We start from the raw sequence: 26,444 nt of genomic DNA, 5'->3' as shown, positions 1-26,444 counted from the left end.
AAGAACAAATCATGTGTCTGTCAGTTGCAGTACCACCCAGAGCCTTAAGTCGCCAAGATTTGAGGAGCACTACCACTGCGCCCGTCACTCTGAGACATAAGTTGACAAGTCCCATGTGCCTGTAATTTCACCAGCATGCTTACCCTTCAAAACCGGAAAACAATAATGCTGACATTACTGCTTGGCGGCAGAAATAGGTAAGGTAGCAGTATTACGCTGGACAAACTCTTTCACCCTTCAAAACCGACTGTATATTACTTTTTGACGATTAATAAAGAATGTTCGCTTTTAAAACGCTAATGTCGTAACGTGTTCTAAAGTTACGACAAAAATCCCAGATACGGCACTTAGTGAGAAAAGGGCAAGTATTTATTTGCGATTACATGAGTAGATTACAGTATACCTTATTAATGTTAGATGGGATATAAACCTTGTTTAATTACTACAGCGTTCATGTTGTTAGATTACTTAACACCTAAGGTCGTGGATTCGGGGCTTTATCATTTAATTATTGCTGTCTTGCGTCGGTTTCACGAGATTTGCCCTGTGTCATGTTTTTTGTTTGCTTTTCTTTTGTAATTTTTAATTATAATTGATTGTAACGTCCATACATAACAGTTTGTAATTGAGTTTAGTCGCAGTAGAGCTCCGTGTGAATGATTTTCGTTCGTCCTGTGAAGTACTACCACTAAATTCTCATTTAGATATTTAAAAATGTTATTACAATGAAATAAACAACTCATAACTAATTAATAACTGACAAAAATTCAAACAACAATCCCCGACACGATAGGCTTTTGAAATTTAAACAAACGCTCTTTGAGTAACTTTTTAAACACTAAAATTGACGAATCTTCGTGTAAATTAGTTATATGGTTTTTATATTATATCACGTATGTGAATCTTTTCGATTTGCGTGATTTAAATGAATAAAATAAGAAAATTACAATGGAAGAAAGCATTTAATAAGTATAGAAGCCTGCCGAATACGTACATATACAGGTTTTACGAAAGAGGGGACATGATTTATTATGGTCAGGAGCGTTCGTGAATTAATGGCTTTTACGAAGATTTACATTATTTTACTTCTTTGTTCATTATTTTCGATCTACTCTCTGTTTATTTACTAATTCATCAATATCATTATTTCAGTGGAAAGACATCCAATGCTCGGCACAGACTTTTTCATGAAACCATGTGATAGAACGAACAAGTCGTGCGTCTGGTATCAAAGTCAAATAATCTTCATTTTAAAATTACACTTGAAATCGTCATAATGCTTAAACTCTACTGCGCATTCGTAAGACAGACTCCCCTGAGAAGAATGAACAAGGAACAAGGGGTTGCTCTTTGTAAATATGCAATTGAATACATTTATTATTACAATATTTAATTTAAACATTTGATCGAGAATACTTGCAAGAACTAAACGGGTCACTACCACGGATTTTTGTTATCTAAGTACCTACGCAGAAGTTATATAATAACCTTGAGTATAAAGTTATTGTGTCACCGTGTTTTTGAGCTTCGTTAATGGCAAATTTTGTATATCATTCGGAATCTTTTTATAGAAACGTATATATTGCCCCTTGAATAAATATGAGACTTTGTGAAGATGTTTGTCGAGAACTTTAATAACTTTATTTTTATTCCTCGTATTAATGTCACAAAAAATTAAGGTTTTAAGCGACACGCCTGTCCATAACAGTTGCAGTGCAACTCGAGCTTTAAATCACAAAGATTTGAGGGAAACTGCCACTGCGCTCGGCACTATATAAATTGACAAGTCCCATGTGCCTGTAATTTCACTAGGTTCCTTACCTATAAAAACCGAAACCCAGTAATACTCAAATTACTGCTTAGCGGCTGGAACAGGTAAGGTGGCATTACTTTCTTTCACACTCTACTGCTTCTATTATAATAGAGTTATAAGGTGTGTCATGTTACTTACTTACTTACTTATGTATGGACTCTGTTGTCTGAGAGTAAATAATTTTTATCTTTATCTCTTCGTAAAACCCAAACTACGCCTTCCAGGCTTGAACAGTGTAAAATCGTAAAGTTTCCTGCTCGTCGGTATTCTACAGGACATATATCACGGAAGCAGGGCATTGCACGATTTAAGTCCGCTTACCCCTATTTTGTAAATATTCCAAGGTTTCGCTCAAAGAATTCGCTTCCACACTTATATGGCGAACGGCTGTGGAGTGGTATTGTCTGTCTGCAGACTTGTTCTTGAATAAGCATTATTTAGGTACGCATGCTTCGTCGCTTTGTCACTTTCAGTCAGGTGAGTTGGAAGTCAAATGCGCATTTCTTCTTTTAATTGAAAAAATAGGCAATTTAGATCCGAGAAACAAACGTTTCATTTCCAGTTTGTCACAATCGTTATTTTTAAGCGAAACTAATGAATAATTATATAATACACCAATTATTTAATAGAAATAAATGTAAACCAAACAAAAACAATCACTATTTTTCTAATTTAAAACTGCAAACTAAAACAATAATTATTGTTAGCAAGAACCGTGGTTTGAAATACGTTAAAACAGTAATTAAACTTTACCTCATGGTTCTCTTTTATTATTAACGGTAAGCATAAATAATGAACTTTTATTAAAAGCAGTTATTTAAAACGGTAAATTAAAATTAGATTATAAAAATCTGCATTATTATCAAGTTTAAAATTAACTGGAGTTAAAAATGTTAGTTTGAAATTTCGTTCGCAATGAAGATAATATACGACAACTTTTAATTAACATTATGGCAGATGGACTAAAGTGACAACCGAATGGCGGTTAAGAAGTGGTTAGAGAACCGGGTAACACACTGCAGCAAGATGGGTAGATTACATCGTCATAGCCACAGTGGGTGATAATATTGATCATCAAAATTATTTTCGCGCAAAAACGATGACGACGAAATAATAAATTGAAGAAAAAAATAAACAAAATACAACATTCCAGCAAAATGTTGACGATTTTGCTAATTACAGCAGTTTATCTTAGAAATTCTGCCGCCAAACAGTAATATCAGCATTACTGCGTTTCGGTTTCGAAGGGTAAGGGTGATGGTGAAATTACAGGCGCATGGGCGTTGTCAAGTTATGTCTCAGGGTGAAGGACTCAGTGGCAGTGCCCCTAAGAGTTTAAAGCTCTGAGTGATACTGCAATTGTTATAGAGAGGCGTGTTGTTCGTCATGTCACTAGATATATTAAAAAAAAACAAAAGAAAAACTTACGTATTACGTATTACATGGAACTGTCGACCATGCAATTAAAAATCAACCGTTTTCCTGCTGGAATACCGCCGCTTTCGACGCAACGTAATTTAACTGGAGAAATAAACGAGTATGTATATTACCGACATACAGAAGATTGGATAATAAATTTGTATAACGTACTGGATACAAAATGTATCTACAATAAATTTATATGACGACATAACTTTCCAAAGCTATTTTGATTAAAGTAAATAAATAAACAACAATACAAATTATATAATACAAAACCCTATTAACTTCAACATACTATAAGAAAATATAACAAATTTAATGTATTTGTCAAAATAATAACTGAGTGATGAAATACATTTCTCACAAGTGTGAGAAACGTTACGGCAAAAAAGTCGTTAAAAAACCAGAAACAAATATCTGCAACAAGCTCATAGAACAATTCGGAAAGTCCGCTGATTCGATCCGTGGCTTAGTTGGCATAGCGTCTGGCACGGTTTGCTAGAAGACGTTGGTACGAGTCCGGCCGGATCGAAGGAATTTTTCTAAGGGTTCGATCTTTGTATTAGTAATTAACATTGACTTACAAATAAATGGACGACGGGTGTAATACAAAAACCACGAAAAAAATGTCCCAAGTCAACCTATTTAAACGTAGTGACATGTAAAGGAATATGAAAATGCTAAAACGTTGAATTTAAATTGTAATGTCATCGCAGTACTGTTTAATTTTGCTTGCTTCGCTGTCAGTCGAACAAACGAAGACTAAAGCGTGAATGACGCTCTGTATACGATTTTAACGCCCTATAAGTTCGGACACTTTTTAGCGCGGACCCGACGTCGATATAATTGTAAGTCAATGGTAATTAAAGTAAAATCTGTTATGTAGCTTTTAATTGGCTCTTTTTCTTTTGAATATATTAATTAATACCCGAAACCGTTCAGTAAGAGACCCTTGTGACAGACGAGGAGCTGCATACCGGTTTTAAAGCGTGTGAAAAGTCACAAGGTGCCAGGTCGGGACTGTGGCTGGCTCATAAAGTCGACGTTGTTCGCCTTTAAAAATTCACATTTAAAAAAACCCGCGGGTTATAGGGCCGAGCTATTGTGAGCACTTACCTGCCGAACTAAAAAACGAATGTTGTGAAGAAACGTACAGTTGCAGACTGAAGAACCTTTTATTGGAAAAGTCCCTTTACTCAGTAAAACAGAGTACACTCAAAGTACTAAATAAATAATTAAATTGTTATATTATTAATGAATTTGACAATCCATATTGACATTTTCTGTATACGCTTGGCTTTGTTAGTTTAATTCAATTATTTATTAGTTTAATTTAAGTATGTTTGATTTTGTTTATGTGCACTATTGTGTACTTATGATTTACTATTATGTAATTATTTTCTCATTATTTTGTAAACTGACGCTCACTTTTCGAAGAGTAGTATAAAATTGTATTTGTATGAAATTTGTAATGTTGAGAGAAATAAACTAAACAAAACTACGTGTGTATATTTATAGTTAAGTGATAATGTTTTGGAGCTACTCGAGACGCGTCATACAGCTGCTGTCATTGGAATGTAGCGAGTATCTTCATAAAGGTATGGATCTGAAAAACAGCTTAAGCTGAGACTCTTTCCTTTTCATCTACACAATATATGTAACTATAGATGATGTTATTTAACACTAAATTATTATGCAAATGTAGACAAATAAAGCTCTTCATTTTTTTTTATTATAATTCAGGTTTTTTTCCCATTGCAGTAGAATCCCCTGCACGTCCCAATTGCTTCCGAGGCCCCTTACTGCCCCCAAAGGCTCTTTAGCGCCTGGAGGGGGCAGTAGGGACTGCTTTGGGAAACTATGATTTACAATATGTAGATATTGCGAAAATTATTATTTTAGCATCAAGTTTCAGTTTGTGTAAGCCAAAATTTTTTTACACGAGCGATTATGACACTGTGTTAAAGGCGCGTTTTTCCTTGAAAAGAACGCCGCTGTAAATAGGCTTCGCTTTTCATCAATAGACACAATGTTTATAGGTCAGTAGAGCAAAGATAACGTTATTAACGATTTAGGGATGTTGCCTATTCATCCCTTCGAACCTTTGTAACATGAGATATTGAGAAAAACTGTTGAATACCAAAAATGTCTAAGTTTACGTATATCAATCATGGTGAAATAGGGTTAATACAGTTCGTTGAAGCATCTTGTTGGAACGATTAGTCAGTATTGGTACTGCGTTGCCTAGATGTTGCAAGTGTGCACTGTGGAAGCAGAAAAATCTCCCACCTCATCATTCCTCAAAACCAACTACCACCAGGTTACAATCTGCGGTGACCCGTGTAGAAGTCTTTGAATCGACTTCGCGCTTAGGTGGGTCGCAGCAGAGATAAGATGTGTAAATTCAGGGATTCTAGTCTAATCCGGTGTCTACGGTGCCCCAACACAATCCATGCAGCACTTACTGTTGTGCGCCTTGTGCCCTAATACCAGTACGAGGGAAGATCTCTACGCGACCACGGATAGCGCAGTAAAGGTAAAGATAAAGATAAATTTATTTTAATCTAATTCAATACGAGTAAAACAAAGGTAAATATCTAAAGGCTATTATAGCATTAAGAAGGGAACCTAAATTATACAATCTTCATAGTAAAGTTATATATTTTAATATTAGAACCTATGTAATAGCGATGCCTAAACTAAATAAATGTGTATTTTAGGCATCTTTTTGGGTGTTTTTTATATTACACCCTAAAAACAGATTTTCTATACATTACAATAAAATAATTAGTAGTTAAATAAATAATGGTTATAAATTATAAAAATTAAAAGAAATTTTGGTGTCAACATACTATACAAAGTCAACATAGTCTTAAAATAAAAAAGGACACGATAAAAAGAAGAACGCGTTAGTCTATTTAATTGCTTTATTTTTGTAAAATATTGCGGGTGTGTAAATTAAGGTACAAAGCGATCGTCGGCCCAGCGCCCCCTACCTGCAGCCTGCAGTCTGCACGCATCTCGCGAAACGACCATATTTTTTTTTACATTATATCTTTTTATAACTTTTAATCGTCGATTTTAAACTGTATGCCTTTGTACGGAGTTCCTGTTCGGGCGCCAGTGAAAAAGTTGTAAACCGCTAATGTGCCGTGACCAGGATCACGGCAATAAAATAGGATACGTACTTCGGTCCACAAACATTTATTCCATAAGTAAAGTCAAAAGAAAAAGGCTGTAACAAGGAAAGGGTATAAAAAACAGGTACAACGCCACAAAACACTCTCTACTTAAATACTAAAAACGCGAGACAGACTTACCCCGAAAGGGCCGAGTTATACAGTATTACTAGGTTAGATTAGTATTAAAATTGACACATGATTTATTTATTTATTGCCATACTCGTACAACTATTGTAAATTGATCTTAAAGAAATATCACAGTGACTGTAGGTACATGAACCCTGTTGGGGCATTGCAATATATTATATTTAATTTAATACTGTTAATGCATGCAAATAATTTTAACAATATGTATAACAAAACAAACATTACATATTATGGTTTAAAAAAATTGCTATGTCAACTAAATATAAGAAAATAAATATAAAGCTTTATTAGGCATACACAGGCTAGACCAAAATAGTTGGTAACGTTAATTTATATCTTTGTCGTCAAGGTATTCAATTATAGAATAATGACATTTTTCAGTTAGAAAATATTTTAATTTAACTATGAAGGATTTACCAGTTTGGTTATTTTTAATATTTGAAGGAATCTTATATTTCTTATATAATATATTTTAATTGCTTTATAATAAGGACTATTTCTGAATAATTCTAAACTTGGCTCAGGAAGCACTAGTTGTTTGGTGTAGCGTGAGCTACGTGTAAATTCAAAGGCGGTGATATTATTCATTACAAAATTCGCAACTTCGAGTATGTATATGCAGGGAACGGTCAACATTTTATGTTTTAAAAAAAATACTGATTTGAGGGTATATGTTAACGAGAATACGCGGGCATTTCTTAGCAAGCTGAATACATCATTCGCGTCCATGCTATGTCCCCACAGCATGATACAATACCGTAACCATGAGTGCGCGTATGCATAGTAAGCCGTCAGTGCTGCTTTAAAGTCGGAGTTACATTTTAGAACAGCCAGTGCGTAGTTAATTGGTGATAATTTCGATTCAAGTTTTTCGATATGATTCTTCCAGTTAAAATGTGAGTCTACGGTTAGTCCCAACAAGTTCTATTCATTTACTTGTTCTACATCGACACGCGTTGTAACTAGTTGCAGGTCAAGTTTTTACGTTTGGTATGGTCGAAATTGAATAATTTTAGTCTTCTTAAGGTTTACTTCAAGATTATGGTCAGTCAACCAGTTTTCACCGACTCGAAGTTATCTATAATATCTCTTCAATATTGGTTGTCATTTTTACATTTAAAAAGTAATAATGTATCATCGGCAAACATAGGTTTATGTTGAGAACTGGCAAAAGAATAAAAATTAGACGAGCACTGCACGCTGCAGTGATTGAGCAGAGAGTGACGACGGAACGAAAAAAAATGAGAATGGCCAGGCAAAGGAATTAAAGAGCGATTCAAAATTTGAAAATTGATTCAAAAGTGGCCAGTAACCAGAGAAAAGGTGATAAAAAGATGGAATGACGATGGGAGGACGTCACACGTCACAGCACGATTGAAGAGGAATTCCTGTAGTTTACAGATTTCTTTACTAAGTTCTTAGGTTTTTGCGAATGTTGTACACAGGAAGTGAAACTATATTTTTTCAGACAAACCAACGTTTCGGATCCTTTACAGGCCACATGCTCAATGTTAGGGCCCTAATGGGGCGTAAAATAAACAATGGACTGTATTAGAATAGGGCTGGTATATTCGCCGTCTCAATTACATAGGTATCTTGGGTGTACGGTACAGAAATTTAGAAATGGAGCCTTTTAAACCAAAAACAAAGATCGGCAACAAGCACGACATAGAGGCGTGCTGATTCCTTTCGTAGCTCAGTTGGCAAACATGTGCTGGTTCAGATGAAGCGGGATCAAAGGAATTGTTCGTTGTGTTTGTTCGATATTTGTATCAGTAGTAACAAATAGAAACAATCTTCCATGTGGAAAAAAGTATAATTTTAGCTGCAAATAATTTGCAGAAAATCCAAACACTTTTAATTACACACACATTAAGAGGGCGGCGATGATTGGACGATTGAGTGATTGGACTTGCCTATCCATTACCACTACCCCTCTAAACCGGAACCCAGTAATAATGCTCACTGTTTGGCGGCAGAAATAAGTAAGGTGCTGCCACCTACTTCCCTGGATGAACTCTTTGACAAAGAACTCTACTGCTACTAAAAAAATAATATGAAATCAACACAGTCGACAGTTGCGGAAACCGCAATTGTATGAAAATAGAATATTCGGTTCTAGTTGCCGGTTGCTTGTACCCAACACAAGACACGTGTATGCGCGACGCCTAATAGCGTGCGAGGTCGTTGCCGTCGTCGGCGTGAATCTTGTTACAATAAATGGCATGTGTGCGTGGAAAGGTCTTTATATTCATAGTACATATCTACAGGGCGCATTTTCAAATTGAACGCTTAAAGAAGTACTGCAGTCTGTGTCGTGGCAGCCGCGCCACTTTCAATTTTCATATAATATCTGGAAGCGCCACAATTGAGACACATGCTCGCCTCTTTTGCAGTAACAATTAGCGAAGTAAGACGTATAGTGCGGCTGCCGCGTCACAGTTGCGCCACTGCACAACTCTTGTAAGCGTCTGGAAGGTGCCCATAGATACTTTGCAAGAGTAGTTACCCATACCAATGCAGTTATTTTTTTACTTTTTGCACAGCCGTATTCTGAATGTGTAAAATAATTTCAAATGACGACGCCGAATATTCATTGTTAATAATAATCACGTCACAATGTTTGCTTATACACGATTCGTTGGCTTTTCGTGCCAAATACGCCTCTGGTTTTTAAATCATTGTATTTTTTTGAGATATGCCGTAATTCTAGAAAACCCTATACGATTTAACACAGAATCAAACACAAGAATAAAATTTTCATGAAAAATTTCAAACACGTAATCGACATAACGAAATGTTACTTACACAGACCATAAAAATGTGGTTACTCATTATCAACCGATCAACCGTATCCTGGAATTTGATATAACTAGATTTATAGATGGACTCAAATATATTTAGGCTTATATCTAATTTTTAGGAGAATAATTAGCTATGAGAATGATGTACTACTTGTAAAAAGGATATGAACGTACTCAAGAATCACAAATAAAGACGATATGCAGTCTAGTAAGAATAGACAGGCGTGATCGTATATATGTATATACCGCGCCTAAAAAGCGCCTTTAGGCAAGGTCGACGACCCCTGGAAAACGTGTGAAAGACCTCGGGGAGTCAACGGTAGACGTAAGAACGAAAAAGATGTTGCGCGTTTTGCTTGCGCCGACGCGAAACGCAGAACGTCCTTTTCGCTCTTACTACTTTTATAGGTTTATAGGTCTTTCTGACCGGCTAAATGTGGTTCTTTTTCGATACGTGTAGTGACTCCCTTAGGCAGCAATCTGTACTGCTACACACTTTATACGTTTTCCAGGGGCTGTAAACCTTCTTCACCGTTAGTGAAAAGTAATTGCTACCAAATGTACCAAATGTCGATAGCAGTAATAGCAGTAGAGGTTTTTGTGAAAGAGTTCGTCCAGAAAAATAATGCCAACTTGCCTATTTCCGCCGCCACGCAGTAATGTCAGCATTACTGCTTTTGAAGTGTAAGGGTGCTGGTGAAATAACAGACACATGGGATTTGTCAACTTATGTTACAGGGTGACGGGCAGTGCCCCTCAGAATTTTGCGATTTAAAGCTCTGAGTGGCACTGCAACTGTTATGGATAGGCGTGTCGCTTACCATCAGGCGCACGACTTGTTCGGCACACCACTTGAGATGATGAGAGAAAAACGAACTAAAAACAGAGATGACCAAAACACGCAGTTCGCAGCAACGTAGTGTTCATCGGAGGTACCGATATTATCAAAAAAAGTTTAATATCATTATACGTATAAGCGGTACTTTCTACCGCTTTGGTACCATGGAGAATTACACAAAACCTCTGTCACTAATAGGTATAAAAAAGGCAAAAAATCTATTATTAATGATAAATCTGCACCTGGGTAATTATATGATAATCGCAATCTTTGCTCAGACAGCAAATTGACTCTTTTAATTCCTTCTCAGCGTACTGGTTTTCTTTCTAACTCATTTACTCTTCAGGCAATACGACTCTGGAATGCTCAACCGCCCCATATTCAAAAAGCGCCGAATAAGCTAGCAATTAGTCCGCCATTTCATATTGGAGTCTCAATCTACATCCCATTACTCTGACATTCTTTTAAATAAACATGCATATATTAAATATATATGTATATGTATTATATGTTATGTATTTATGTGTATATAGGTGGCTTATATAAGTATATAATAGTCATATAATATTATGTGTTATTTATATTGTGTCTAAACCTTAGAATAATAACGCATAGAAACCTAGTCCGCACACGCTAAGTGAGGCAAATTGAAGCGCGCCAAAAGAGCCTACACGAGCGGGCGGGCCTTCAGTGCTCAAGGTCAACTTGCACCGCGAACAGATCAAGAATTTTAGCTAAAAATGACGAAATGTGCGGTAAATAAGTGTAACAATACGTCAGACAAACATAACATAGATACTAACATCACATTCCACCAGGAAGTAACGCGTTTCAACTTGTATTTTTATATAAATATTCACTAAAACCGAAAATTAACCTACTACTAAAACTAGCCTACATGAATTTGATTTTTGTGTCACTTGTGACAGTTCGTTTGATATGAAACTATCATTCTATGTGTTATTATTCTAAGGTCTAAACTATATATCATAATTATTTATAAACTTCTTCCTATCTGTTTTAATTATCATGTTATGCACCCCTGTTAATTATTTTGAATTCAGCTCTCCGGTTGACTGGTAGAGAATGCCTAATGGCATTAAGTCCGCCATTTGTACTATTTTTGTGTGCAATTAAGTTTAAATAAATTAATAAACAAAAAAAAGGAGCGAAAAAACCCACCTTAGTCACCTCGTCTTAATTACATGAATTCATTTCCTTTGATACGATAAATGTCAGCTGCAGCCAGGAGCCAGCAGCACGATCAGCGAGCGGCTTTTGTAGTCACCAGTGTAAAATTAGTGATTCTTATCTTTGTGCTTTATTCTTCACATTCTCGTAATGTTTTTATCTGTGTATCTGAAGTCATTTATCTTAAACAGTTTTTTTTTTATCGATTGACGCTAATTCATGAGTTGTTCTTCTTTTGCTTAATGAAGAGTCTAAAATTGCTTTGGTTGTTGTTGGTGTTGAATCTCTTTGGAAAAAATATATGGAAAAAAATTAACCTGGAAAGATCTGTATTCTATAGCTACCTTCACATATACCAATGATTTTTTTTTCATGTCAACTGAACTGAATAGAACCCGTATAGTATACGACGTACATTTTTTCTAATGCCTTTATTTCGTTTGTGACAAAAATTATTCCTCAAATAAAGCCAGTGTCCGCTTGACCCAAGCACAATAAACCGTATTAGGTATCTATATATTATAGTATCGACAATTGTCGATGACTATTAATTAATTGTCAGGGGGTTTGCAGACTTTGCTATTCAACGAGGATTTTGGGAACACATTTGTGAGCGAACATGAAGCGTACTATTAAATTGTGAAATTGATGTAGAACAACTCGCACTTATATGAATAGAATATAAACAATATATATAAAGGTGTCCGGTAAGGTTGTGATTATTAAAGTCATACGAATAAAAATATATCAGTAATTAGTACTTAACTAAGAACAGATATTTTTTCTTGAAAATTAATTACCTTTTTTTTTAAGTTTCTGTACATGATCGCAAAATTAATTCGTTCGGTTTTTGGTCGTTTAACATTCGACGTTAACTATGCTAATAGATAGGCGGTAAATAATATGACTAACTAACCCATTGCGCTTTAAAAAAGTTTTGATTTATTTTTCAAGCATTTTTTCTTTTTTGATAAATTTTTAAGCATCCTGGTTATCAAAAAATATGTGTGACGACGAGTGGTCAACTATTTTATAAATAATGTGTGTTTAAATTAGATTTTAAAATGGTATAATTCATTGTTGTATCTAATGTGTGTGTATTAATAGGCAAATGGAGTAAATGCCTACCTAATAAGTAAGTTTACAAAAAAGGAACATTTTTTAGCCTGAATTGTACTTGACCATTGAGGTTTCATAAAAAACTTCATTTAAAATTCATTTTCATCACAATTGCTCGTAAACAGTGTAATGATATTATCATGTATCATGTTTAAGCAGGCAAACGAGGCCGTAATATCCTAAATTACGCCCAATGGCTTGTTCATTAGGGCGACAATGAAAATTTTTCAAGACACGTCAAGTATTAAAAAGGTATTTATACCGTTGTACGCGGATAGATTCCAAAGCAAAGAATCAAATATGAGAAGACCTAAATGTGGAAAATAGGATACAGTGATCAACGGCCTGCAAAAACTATAATATATGGAGGGAATATTCGTGCACTTTTATGAGATACAACCTGGTCAATTTTCGCCGGAAGTAAAAAATGTTCGAAATTCAAATAAATAAGATGGCCGCCATACAAATTTCAAAGTCTCCTATCACGGAAACTATTAGAGATAGGTAGGAGGTGCTCGAAGGAATGTCATAGAGATTAATAGTGGTCAACTGCCTGGGTTAGAAAAAAACCAAGATGGCGAATTCAAAATGGCGGCCGAAGAAAAACTTGCTTCGATCCAGCTGAAAATTGGTATGCGGGCGTCTTTAGGAGTCCTTAACCATAATTTGGGGTCAAAAGTTTCTTTTCGCCATTTTTTAATATGGCTGTCATACAAGCGTTTTTTTTGTCAAAAGTGGCTGCCGAAACGAACTTGCTCTGATTCGGCATATGGAATATGCCGAATCAGAGCAAGAATTCGGAATATGGATGCCATACAAACTTTTTTGGCGGTTAAAATTTCTTCTAATTCGACTGAAAATGGCATGGCTTCAATCACAATTTGGAGTAAAATATTTGTTTCTGCCGTTTTTCGATATAGCCGTAATTTTTTATGTAAATGGCTATTGAAAAAACTTGCTTTGTTCGGACTGAAAATTGGCACGAAAAGATTTCTAAGATTGTTTGATAATAATTAGTGGTCAAAATATATTTTTGCAATTTTTCAAATCAAATCAAATCAAATCAAATCGTTTATTTGCATAAAACATGGTGGTCATGATAACACAGTAATATACATATAAGTTCAAGCATGTTTCGCCCGAAGATAATTTAGGCGTGCAAAATAAATGAAAAATAGGTCGTCACATGATTACATTTACATTAAGTTATATATAATTAATTTAAATTCTTTTACATAAAAATTATTGTAGAAATTCCCTAATACTGTAATATACTTTATTCTTTAACAATTCATATAATTTAGTCTTAAATAATGTAATGGGCAAGTGTTTAATGTCATTTGGTAATCTATTGTAAATTCTGACACACATACACAAACAATTTTGATTATATTTTTCTACCTTAGGTACGTCAAAAAAAATTAGTCTATTGGGATTTCTATAATTTCGATGGTTCACGTCAATACTCTTAATAAACAAATGTCAATTATTTTTCACAAAAATGCTGGCTTCATAAATATATAAGGCAGGCAGGGGTAACAAACCAAGATCTTTAAATATAGGTTTACAGGATTCAAGCGGAGTCCTACCAGTAATTGCACGTATACATTTTTTTTGCGCCAATAACACTCTGTTTATATTCGTACCATTTCCCCAGATAAGAAGTCCATAACGTAGGGTCGAGACTACATATGCGTGATAAACTGTTAACATGGTTGACATATTTGTTATATTACGCAAACATTTCAAGGCGAAGGCAAATTTGTTAATTCTTTCACAAACGTTTTCGATGTGAGATTTCCAATTTAATTGTTTATTAATGATTATACCTAAAAATTTAGTTTCGTTTAGCTCGTCAATATTCAATTCCTTATATCTAATTTGTAGTGATATTGATGTATTATTAAAGTTTATATAATTAGTTTTAGTTAAATTTATTTGCAAATTGTTAATGTCAAGCCATGTAGTAATTAAATTAATAGTTTTATTTATGTCAGCTTCGTGAATTTTAATTGTGTCAGTACAGATTTTACCCTTGGTAGTCACTATTATAGAAATATCGTCAGCAAACATTATACATTTATGATTGGTTACGTCAACTGTGTCATTAATATATATAAGAAATAAAAGGGGACCTAACACACTACCCTGTGAGCCTCCGTATCTGTTAAACTGGTAATCTGAAGTAAATGAGACCATCTCATTGTTTTTATTTAATCTAGACAGCACGACTTGTTGTTGTCTGTTACTTAAGTAACTTCGAAACCAATTCAAAGGGATACCTCTCACACCTAGAGCTTCCAGTTTTTGCATAACAACGTCATGTGAAACGAAATCAAATGCTTTACTTAAATCAAAGAAGAGCACTGTGGTTAAGATTGTATTATTAATTTTGCTTAAAACTTCTTTCATTAAGGTAAAAGTGGCAAGTGTTGTCGATTTATTTTTTTGAAACCCAAATTGTTCATTGCGTATTAATTTAAATTTATCATAGTATTCACTTAAACGTTTATGCATACATTTTTCAATTATTTTAGAAAATATTGGGATAAGAGTTATGGGACGGTAGTTACTAATGTCATTTTTGTCACCCTTTTTGTGTAGGGGTTTAATGATGGAAGTCTTTAATTTGTCTGGAAAAATTCCTGTCATGAAAGATAAATTAATTAGGTGCGTAAATATAAAAATCAAGTTGTGAATGGAGGTTTTGATTACTTTGGTACAAATTTCATCAAATCCCTCAGAACTGGTATTATTTAAAGACATCACCTCCTTCCAAACTTCACTCTCAGTCATTGGTATTAAAAACATTGACTGAGGGCGGTTACAGAGCTTGTGTTGTCTTTTAGGCCTATCGATAATATCTCTTTCAGTTGTTTTTATAAAATATGAATTAAATACGTTGGCCATTTCTGTTGTATTTTTTATTAATTTATTGTCATTTTTTATACATTCAATTTCATTTTTCTGTAAGTTATTGGAACCAATTTCATTGTTGATTATTGTCCAAGTCGCTTTACTTTTATTTTTACTATTATTAATAAAACGTATATTTTAAAAATGGCCGCCATTAAAGAGCTATTTCAATTTTTTTAAAACAAAGCCATAAGTGCCGAGGCCGGAGGCCGAGGTCCGCGGAGGGCGAAGCTCGAAGCGTCCGCACGCCATCAAATGGAGATAATTTACGGAAACGTAATAGATTACGAGTACAAGATCTCACAATTGTAAAAATTCCCGATGTAGTGGAAATGAGATTACTTATTATAGCGATGTTGTATCTCACCGTCTCTATGTTAGATTTCATTTTCTTGAAAGCTATGCCAAAGAGAAGTATTTAGGGGGAAAAATGCCAAACTACTGCCGAATTTCCTGTACTATATACTCGTAGGTACTATGTATAACAAATCAACGATAACCCAGAATACTCAGATCAAAACCAACTTAGAAATGTTCGTTTCTTAAATTGGCATAAATCGGGAATCGACCTCCTCATCAAGCGTCCATACTACTAACTGCTGTGTCACCGTAGAGCATGAGCACACCCCGTAAACTGAACCGACCACGCGCCGCAGGCCGAGCCTGACTCAACCGTAGGTGGGGTCCAGGGCTCGTTTTGCATAAACTTGAAGCATAAAAAAATGCAAACTTTTGCAATTTCATTACATTTCTCTAAATTAATTTTATAAATTCAAATTCTAAAGTATTTTTGGTATTTTGAAATGATTTATTTTATATATAATAAATACATCACGGTTGTATGCGTTCTTGCCTTGGACTACATTTTAATTCGAGTTGTATTGTTTTGTGAAGCTATATTTGTACATACAAGAAATACATTATTATTCCTCGCGGATGTGATGAAAAGCATAGTATGGGCGGTAAAATAATTGAAAACATGGAGTCATTAAAGTCTTCGGTTTTGCGCTTATAATATACTCTCGTTAGTAATTTCTTATTTCCCGTCCTTAATGCAAAATGTACTATTACATAAATGCATAGACCATATATATATATGAATAAAAACTCTTTTGCTCGGTCACGTATGCGTCGTTCACAAAAATTACATGATAGCGGCTGCACGGACACGGTTGCGTGAGTCGTCCAATGGTCTGATCGGTTTATTAGACTGCTTCTTTAAGGCAACCCCTATTTTAAAAATTCAGTGGATAACGGACCAGTGTACTCGGAGGTGCAAAACTGCTCCCAGACAAAAAAAGGGGATACCTGTTATTTGAAAAATACGAGCTGTCCGACGCTCTAATTTTAGCTAAAGGAACAGAGGTGTGAAAACAAATTGTTATTAATTTGCATTAATATAAATACATACTTCAAGTATATTTCACGAAAAATATTAAACAAAATTATTATAAAATTAATTAAAAACATCCTAATTTCAACAGGGAAGATGGTTTCTCAGTACCACCAGATTGGGATCCAGTATTTCCTCTAATAAAAAATCTCAAACAGACATAAGACTGCAGCACTAATTAATATGTTTTAGTTTATTCTAATTTCTATTATTAATTAATAATAAATTGAACTTAATAAAAATTCATTCAATAAAATAATTTGTAAAACTTAATGTAGCGTAAATTGGAACGTTTTCTTTGTAAAATTAAAAATAAGGTATTTAATTAATAACTATTGTAACTATAGTGAAAAAATAGGGTGGTTTGCACCAATATTACACCTAACTGGTTTAAGACTGTATCACCTCAGTCAACTGTGACCATGGGACCTGTAAAGGGCCCGAAACGTCGGTTTGTTTGAAAAAACAAATATACGCGATTTAAATCCGGAAAAATAGTTTCATTTCCTGTGTATAACAATTGCGAAAACCTAAGAACTCGATATTATAAAATTACTATGCAACAGTATACAATTCAAACCAAATGAAATTTTGAAATGAATGTTTAGTATGTGGAAAGATGTCAATGGTACTGAAAAACTTATTGTACAGAGTTGTAAGGCGCCATCGAGTATATAACCATACTCGATGTCAGGCGCAAATAGAATGAAGTGAATTAAACATGAAGTTTAATTATGTTTCTGTAAATATGGCCGCCACAAAGAGGATATGCAATTTGAGGCGGCGTGGTTGGATTGACCTTGGTTTGATTAAAACGGGCCGATACGGGTATTTTAGTTCGAGATTCGTATAATTTCGCGTTTTAATCTTCGATTAAGGCACAATAGCACTATCCTATTCCACTTTAAACTAGATTTCACAAAATAATTGAAAGTCAAAATAAAAACTACACTTTTCCCTCCAAAAGGTCCAGAGCGAATCTTTACCTTTTTGAGCTGGTGGCTGTGTAGCCAATATACAAATATAAGAAAGTTAGCAAGGTCAGAGATTTTCAAAATGGCCACCGTAATTAAGATAATATAACGATTTTCCGCGAAAAATTGTCAGATAATAAAATTATTGATGAAAAATTGAAACCTAGGATGTGGCAGTATGGTTAATTAGACGCCTTAGCCTGTCCTGAAGGCCGAAAATTTTTATTACTATTGTATAGGGTCAAGGCACGTCAAGCTGACGACTAAAATTCAACCTTATACCGCTTATGGTAAAATCGGTTCAAACTTCATAGTGACAAGTGTGATGTGCTCTTGGTTAGATACTAAAATCAAGTAAACGGACCAAAAAGCTATAAAGTTTACTACTGACAGTGTTTATGATGGATTTTCACTGCTCGGTTAACTGTAACGACCAATTCGCCAGTGCAGAAGTTTGGCATGACGTCACATGATTTTGGAAATTGTTTTTTATAATATCAAGTGACGGGACGAACAGGTCGTGCGCCTGATGGTAAATTATAAGCCTGTCCATAACAGTTGCAGTCTCACTCGGAATTTAAATCGGTGCCCGAAATGTCTCTACTGCTACAAAATGTACTCGATTTAAATCTAAACAATTTAGAAAAGCTTGTTGTCAAGTGCCGAACGCGAGAGCTCCTCATCTAGCGCCCAGAGTGCCGACTGGGTTAGCTGTAGCGAATTTGTTTTATCTTTAGTTTAATTTAAGAGCAGAGGGTTGTAAAAATGTCGAATTGGATGATTAATGGCATACACTTCCTGGTTTTTTAAATTCTATGTTACGTACATTTATTTGTGAATGTTTAGAAGCCAATACCTCTCGCTACCTGAGAAGGAAAAATGTTGCAATGAAACCTGTATTTCGAAGATTCACAACCCTCCTTATTGGACCCCGTGCCTACGAGTGGGACGGTTGTTGATATTACCTAGGAGTAGGGTAAATGTCTAGACTCAGCTAGACATTGACTTTGTTTTTTAGCAAGCTATATTCTTTTTACGAGCAGCACACATTCTGAAGGCGGCTAATTCTCATAAAAATTAGAAAGAACTCTATAAATCTACTTATATTAAATTCCAGAATGCGGCCTACGGCAAAATTTTCTACCTTTTTCTCGTATGGTTTTCATTTTCCTTTTCTCTTATAATAAATTGTTTCCTTAATTTAATGTTATGTGAAAGTTTATACTAGTGATATTATTTAATGTGCATAATAATAATCATAATTTCTTGCACAAAGCAAACAAAATAAAGACACATGTTGTATAGGATATAATAGAGAGCATGTCTCTAGGAACGATCTTTTCCAGCCAATTCTAGCTCAGATGAGAAGAAAAACTGTTAGGGACTAATTACCTTTTATTTTGTTACTCAAAAAGCACGTAAGTTTGTTTTGATAATAAGGTTCAAAATATACCTTTCTGTATGATTGTTTATTTTAGACTAATTCACAAAGGTTTCTTACGAATATTGAAATGGCCGTTTTGCAGGTTTATTTCGGGACAGGCTGAGGCATCTAATTAGCCATACTACCAGATTTTAGATTACAATTTTTCTTTAATATATTAATTTTCTGACATTTTTTCATAATTTTTCTTCTATAGTTTAATTTTGTGACACTATTTCATAATTTTTTATTATAATCTAATTAATTTTCTGCCATTTTTTTGCAGGAAACCGCTATAAATACTTTTACGGTGGGCATTTAGAAACTCTCGACTACTACCAAAGCGCGCTAAGTTTTTATTTTTAAAGTGACCAGGGATATGGTGTTGTATTTTTTTTATTCAAGTTGCAAAAGACGGCACGGTCTTTTTAACCAACCTATTATTATAAGTTCATACATAATGCTAAGTACTTATGTGTTAATATTAGTTAAGCATTTTATTTTTTTAGATTGTTTAATCGTGTTAGAGATTGATTTTATTCATAAAATAGGTATACTCTGCTCTTCATTGCTATGCGCTCACAGGGTATCATTTAATAAGAACTTGTTAGATATTATTTACGCTCTTAGAAACTATATAGGAAGCAATAAAAAGGCGAAGCTAGGTACTTATTTTGCACGATGTATTTAATCTTCCTTGGGTTTGTAGGGTAGTAAATTAATTTACTTCCATATTTTACATACTTATTTTTATTAACAAGGATTTATGCCTATTAACGCCTGAAAATGTAGTTTATGATAGGAAGAATAGTTATTTTTCATTAAAACTAGCGACAGACCTTTTTTTTGTTAATCTGGGGGAATCTGCTTACAGATACTATACACCGACACGTCTTCCCCCGCGACTCTCCTCCCAGCGCGCATCCGTGCTGGCTCGTCTGGTCAACGCCCTCCTCTTCGGACCAGCCTGTCACCATCGGCCGACCCCGTGGGTTGGACAGCCGGTGGAAGTGCTCTTTGAAGTTCCACCGGCTGTCCAGGGTGAGCCCAAGATACTTCATATGATACCCCGACCCTCCGTCCTCCCATCTCCATTCTCCGAGGAGCCGGGCGGAGGCCCTCGACGGAGGCCATAGAATGCTATGACCACTGTTTTGTCGAAGGCGGCCTTCCCAGCCCCAGCTCCCCAATGCGGCTGACCACTAGGGCGCTTCCCTCCGTGGCCAGCCGCGACGCTTCACCAACCTAACATAACCTAACCTAACATTAAAACAATGAAAAAACTAGCTGTTCTTCACAAAATCATTCAAGAGCTATGAGACGCTTCTAACTAAATTAGTTTTAAGATACTAACAAGACGAGCAAGTCGTGCGCTGGCGGTAAGCGACATCGCAAAGATCTGAGGGGCATTGCCATTATGCCCTTCACACTGAGACGTAATTTTACAAGTCTCATGTGAATGCAATTTCACCAGCACCCTTACAGACGGTATCAACCGTTGGGCCGCCGACTTCGTCAAATTGTATCGATCTATAAATATTTGAAATATATGTATATTGTGTACACGTGTTTATATGCAAAGAGTAACCCATAAGTTCCTTAAATATTCTTCTCAGGGGAATCTGCTTTACGAATGACGATTTCAAATGTAACTTCTTTATTTTGTTCACCCAGTTTATCAACTAGGCCACCACGTAATTTGTTTTACTAAAACGTTTTACAACTTGGGCACGTGTTTTGTATTGCCTGAAACGTGTTTTGTTCCATGCTGTTGTAATATTACAAATGGTGTCTTTTATTGTTTTAGCATTCGAATTGTAGAGATCCAATTTCACGAAAACGAATAGGTTAATTAATAATTAATTAATAATCTTTGCAAATTACTTACGTCATTCTGTAAGTTTTATTTCTAAGTAATTGTTCATATAATATATAAATCGTAATATGGAATGATCTTATATTATTTACCTTATTTGTATAGAGAGCTATTTATTATACTTATATTGTCTAATAATATATTTAATGCATATCATTTATTATTCATCTTCGAAATATTCGTTAAGATTGTGCTAGTATTTTTGTACTACGTTGTTTTTTAGTTGTTCATTGAATATCTTAGTTTTATCTAAGCATTTAATTTGGTTGGGTTTTTTGCTACAAATGTTTATTACCGTGTAACGCGGGTCAGATATATATTATGTAGTTTTGAGGAAGGTAAGTATTTTTATCATTTCTGTTAGTTAATGGTGAATAGGTATTACTATGTTTCCTAGCAAATTGCAAGTATCCCAACACAAGCGCAGCTATTTTGCAAGATCGACCCATCACTCAGTTTCGGGAGCAGCAAATTAACTTACTTCCATTTTCGTAAAGAAATTAATAAAATAAATTATACTTCCATAAATGTACCGCGACACTGGTATAAGAATGTTATTTTCTTACTGCACGTTAGTTTCTATATAACTAGAACAAAAAATACAACTTATATAATATTATATGATTTTCACAAACTTACTCGGAAATTTTTGTATTACCTACGTTCAAAAAACATTAACACACTGCTGCTCTAAACTTTTAAATCTCTCTATTACAATGTACTATGTAAACAGGCAAAAAGAAAAACTTATACAGCCAACTGCCCAGTGTTCGTAATTGAGAGAATTAAAAATACCTACCGGTACGGCTTACTAATAAAAAAAAAGAAAAAGGCGGTAAAACAAACTATAGTGCTTTGGTATTCTTTGCTGTTTTTTCGTCTTTTTTATATCTTCGTCGAGAAAATTATTTCTAGTGAGAAGAGCGATAACGAAAATACAGTAATGGATAATACTCTGCTTAAATTAAACCAAGACAGAAAACAAGAGCCGATATTAGCAATGAAAAAGTGCTTGCCGGTTAGGCAAATTAAGATACATGAAAACTTAGGAAACTTTAACGCACTGGAGAACTACAAGAACCACGTCGTCAAAAAATAATAACATTTTCCTTCAGCAAAATTGTCCAAACTTGTTAAATTTATATTATTATCATAATTGCATGTAGGTAATCTCATTGGGGTTTTAAGAAAATTTGCATGTTTGGGGCTCAGTTGTCTTACTGGCTGCCACCGATATGAGAGACATACCCTTCGCTTCTAACCTAAAATCGTCTGTGATACACTAGGGACGTTACGACAAAATTATGCAAATGTGGATCCAATCTTACGTTTCCTGCGGTCGCGGAGCTTTCATTTACAACTGTGAAGTTTCTACGTCCAACTTTTACTGCAGCTACGGCAGGTTCTATACCGTCTTTTCTGTTACTTCTTATTTAACTTTAGCGATCAAGTGCCTTAGTCAAATTCGTATCCTTCTACAAATTATACAACAAAAGTGTTTTATCACATGAAAATCATAAAAGCAATACCAACCATACATAACAAATTATGTATCTGTGAAATCCTATATTAACAGTCATTGCAAATTGTTAATAAAAATTTGACACAGTTCAGATTTGGTACAGATATGCTCGATTTTGTCGATCGACAATGTCAAGTGACATTTTATTTATTTTTGGTATTCCATATGGAAATGGCATTTATGTCTGAATACACGATGACGGACATGACTTTTCAAATAAATACAATATGGGAATCATTTTCGAGGTATTCGAGGTGCTCATTACGAATATGGCACTCATTTCTAAATCCAGATGGCGGGCACGATTTTTCGAATAACGGCAAGTTGGGTATCGTTTTCAAGGTATTTGGGGGTGCTCATTACAAATGTAGCATTTATTTCTAAGATGGCGGACACGTGTGTATCCTTTTCAAGGTATTTGGGGATGCTCAATACGAATATGGCATTCATTTCTAAATCCAAGATGGCGGGTACGATTTTTCAAAAAAATGCAATATCGGTGTCATTTTCGAGGTATTTGGGGATGCTCAATACCAATATGCCACTCATTCTAAGTCCAAGATGGCGGGCACGATTTTTCGACTAATGGCAAGTTGGGTACCGTTTTCGAGGTATTTAGGGGTGCTCATTACGAATATAGCACTTATTTCTAAATCCAAGATGGCGGACACGATTTTTCTATTTCCGAATTTTTCGAATTTTTCTATGTGCTTGCGTCGTGTCTTTGTACTTGGTCTTTCAACGACTTTTTAGTCGTAGCGCCATCTATGAGAAATCTATTGCAGATTTATCACCCAGTTAGTACCTTTACAGCTACCAGTCCTGGGGAGAGATGTCGCTATTCACTGTATTAATTAAATTTTTATTGAATTGATATTCAATTATTTTTTGTGAAATTACTCCGACTAAAAAGTCGTTGAAAGACCAAGTACAAAGACACGACGCAAGCACATAGAAAAATTCGTGAGGTCCGTTGGTTCGTTCCGTGGCTTAGTTGGTATAGCGTCTGGCACAGTATGCAAGAAGACGTCGGTTCGAATTCGACCGGATCGAAGGAATTTTTTCTGAGTGTTTTTTCTGAGTGTTCGATCTTTGTATTAATAATTATAACAAACTAGTGGAGCAATTTCACAAAAAATAATTGAATATCAATTCAATAAAAATTTAATCAACACCTTATTTCTTTAATTTAGATAAACTGCAAGGCCAAAAAAACAACCTTATTAAATTCAACCTTATTCAACAACGTTGTATGTAATACAGGCGGTAAAAAAATCCAAACCTCGAGTTACTGAAGCCCTCATCGGCTCTCCAATGTCTTATTTACCGCCCTTATTGCATTAATGTGCTAATGTATGCGTAAAATTCTAATACTCTCCTATCTAAGTATAAAAAAGCTATCGACTAATTCTGTTCGTAGAATCTTCAAACTTCTCTCAATTGTTATAAAGACTTACCACCAATCCTGATGACTACGACAAAGGAAAGCTAAAATGGAATTCTGAATGAATGAAAGAAAATCTTTTCCCCCAAAGTTGAATTTAGGGCTATTCGAGACTACAGTGAATCTGCAATTTGAATTGCAACATCTATTTTACATGTAATAAAAACATTCAGATTGGACGACAGGTCCATTCCAAGTAGCTAGAAACGGTCGGTCTTCGGTATGGGTACATCACGAAATGTCGGAGTCACGTGAAAGGGATAGCGTTTTGTGGAGAATAGACACACCTGCGTTTTGGTAGCATTAATTTTGACAAGATTGGCATCACCCCAATTGGAGACTGCCTTAAGTGTCAAATTTAAACGGACTAACCATGGACTCTCCACAAGACTGGATTTCTTCTCCACTGACCCTTGCATTGGTCAAGTACTTGTCCACGATTGTGCTGCCATCAGCATACTCAAAGGCTCCTGGAAATAACATATCATAGATATGCAGCAGAAAGAGAGTTGCGGACAGTACGGAACCCTGAGGAACTATCTCCCGATGTTCGGAAAAGTAGCTTTCTAAGACCACTCGAATCGAACGTTCACTCAAGAAATTCGAAATCCAGTTAGATCAACATTGTATGTATGAACAAAGATCAGTGGGAAGCCTATAAGAAGGAAGCTTGCTTGAAAGGCTTCCATGCCAGACCCTGTCAAAGGCTTTAGAAATGTTTGAAGACAATGCAAGGGCTTCGCCATGTCTTTCTATAGCCTCGCTTCATAGATGAGAGGTGTACACAAGAAGATCCCCAGTAGATCACCCTCATCGGAATCCGTACTGGCGATCACTGAGGAGGTCGTTATCTTCAAGGTACGACAGGAGACGGTTATTAAGTACACGTTTCATAGTCTTGCAGGGTATGGAAGTGACTGAGATAAGTCGATAGTTGACAGGGTCAGCTCTGCTTCCTGTTTTGGGCACAGGTTGCACGTTTGCAAGCTACGCAGGACTGTTGCTGGAATCCCATCTGGCCCGCTTGCCTAATTCACGTCTAAACTTCGCAGAGTTTCGAGTACCTATTTTTGGCGTATGTGAACTGGCGCCATACTGCAGCCCATATGAGGTAAAAAAGGTGGTAGGCTCCCTGCGGCATCCAGGCGCTAGTTTTCTGCAAAGAGTGAGGCAACAAGATTCGCCTTCTCTTCCGCAGTATGAGCCAGCGAGCCATCCGGCCTCAGCAGAGGTGGTAAAGTAGGGAGGCTAAAGTTTGATTCGACCACTTTAGCAAGGGACCAAAAACACTTGCTGCCTGATGGAAAAAAGAGGCGAGTTTGGCCCCTATGCGGCGCATATGGTCGAACTTTGCCTTGCGTAACACTCTTTTGCAGTTCTTGGCGGCCTTATTGAAAGCTTTCTTCAGATTCCGAGTACTCGGAACTTTGCGCAGTCGAGCATCTAGCCGAGCTTTGTACGCCGACATTTTTGTGCTTCAGCACGGCTTCAGTCAGCGCTAAACCAAGGACGAGCTTGGGGTCCATTGGGTACATCAGAGTACGGTATAATATTCCATACCCAAACGCAAGACCTCGACTACAGCATCCGCACAGCTCGACGAGTCTCCTGAAGAAAAGCAGAAAAAAATGGCGCATTACTGCTACTAAACTGTGTTGTGTTCACATTCAAAGGTGGAGTCTCACACAAGCACAGGGATAGGGGACTCGTCAACTTGATTAAACAGCAGTAAGCTTAATTCCCATTCCAAGTTTGAATAAGCTGCCCTCGGGGTTGCTTTTTGTAAAACGATATTTGTTTATATTTATCGTTCCCGAAACTCATTTTAAATTAAAGAAACAACGTGGTAACTCAGCAGGTATAATAAACCTTTAATGTAAAGTTTTATGTACGATACTTGCAAACTCGCAGTCTCTTGTTATATATACAGTGTGTTTTTTTTTAACAGGGACGGACGGGGAAATTCGAAACCATAGGTGATACAGAGAAACTATTTAAGACATCATTAAATATTTTTTTATGAAAACGGTTTTGTCATAGTCAATTTTTTTCGGTCAAGCGTGAGTTGTCCATAAAATTTAATAAAATTGAGTGTTTTTTACTGCTGATCAACTCAGTTACATGTAAAAATAATTTTATTGTATTGGAAGAAAAAAATCTATATAGCAGTAGATAGATAGATAGATAGATAGATAGATAGATAATACACTTTATTGCTAACACACAAAACAAAAACAGTACGTAGACAACTTAGAATTAATGTGGGCAAAGGCGGTCTTATCGCTGAGAGCGATCTCTTCCAGACAACCTTTGAGGCAGAGGAGAACTGAACAGAGTGGGAGACATAGCGTGCCAGTGATAAAAATTTAAATGCATGATT

This window comes from Hyposmocoma kahamanoa, unplaced genomic scaffold (genome assembly GCF_003589595.1).
Source record: "Hyposmocoma kahamanoa isolate Upper Pololo Valley unplaced genomic scaffold, ASM358959v1 212, whole genome shotgun sequence".
Taxonomy (NCBI): Eukaryota; Metazoa; Arthropoda; class Insecta; order Lepidoptera; family Cosmopterigidae; genus Hyposmocoma; species Hyposmocoma kahamanoa.
Note: the sequence above shows the minus strand (reverse complement) of the source record.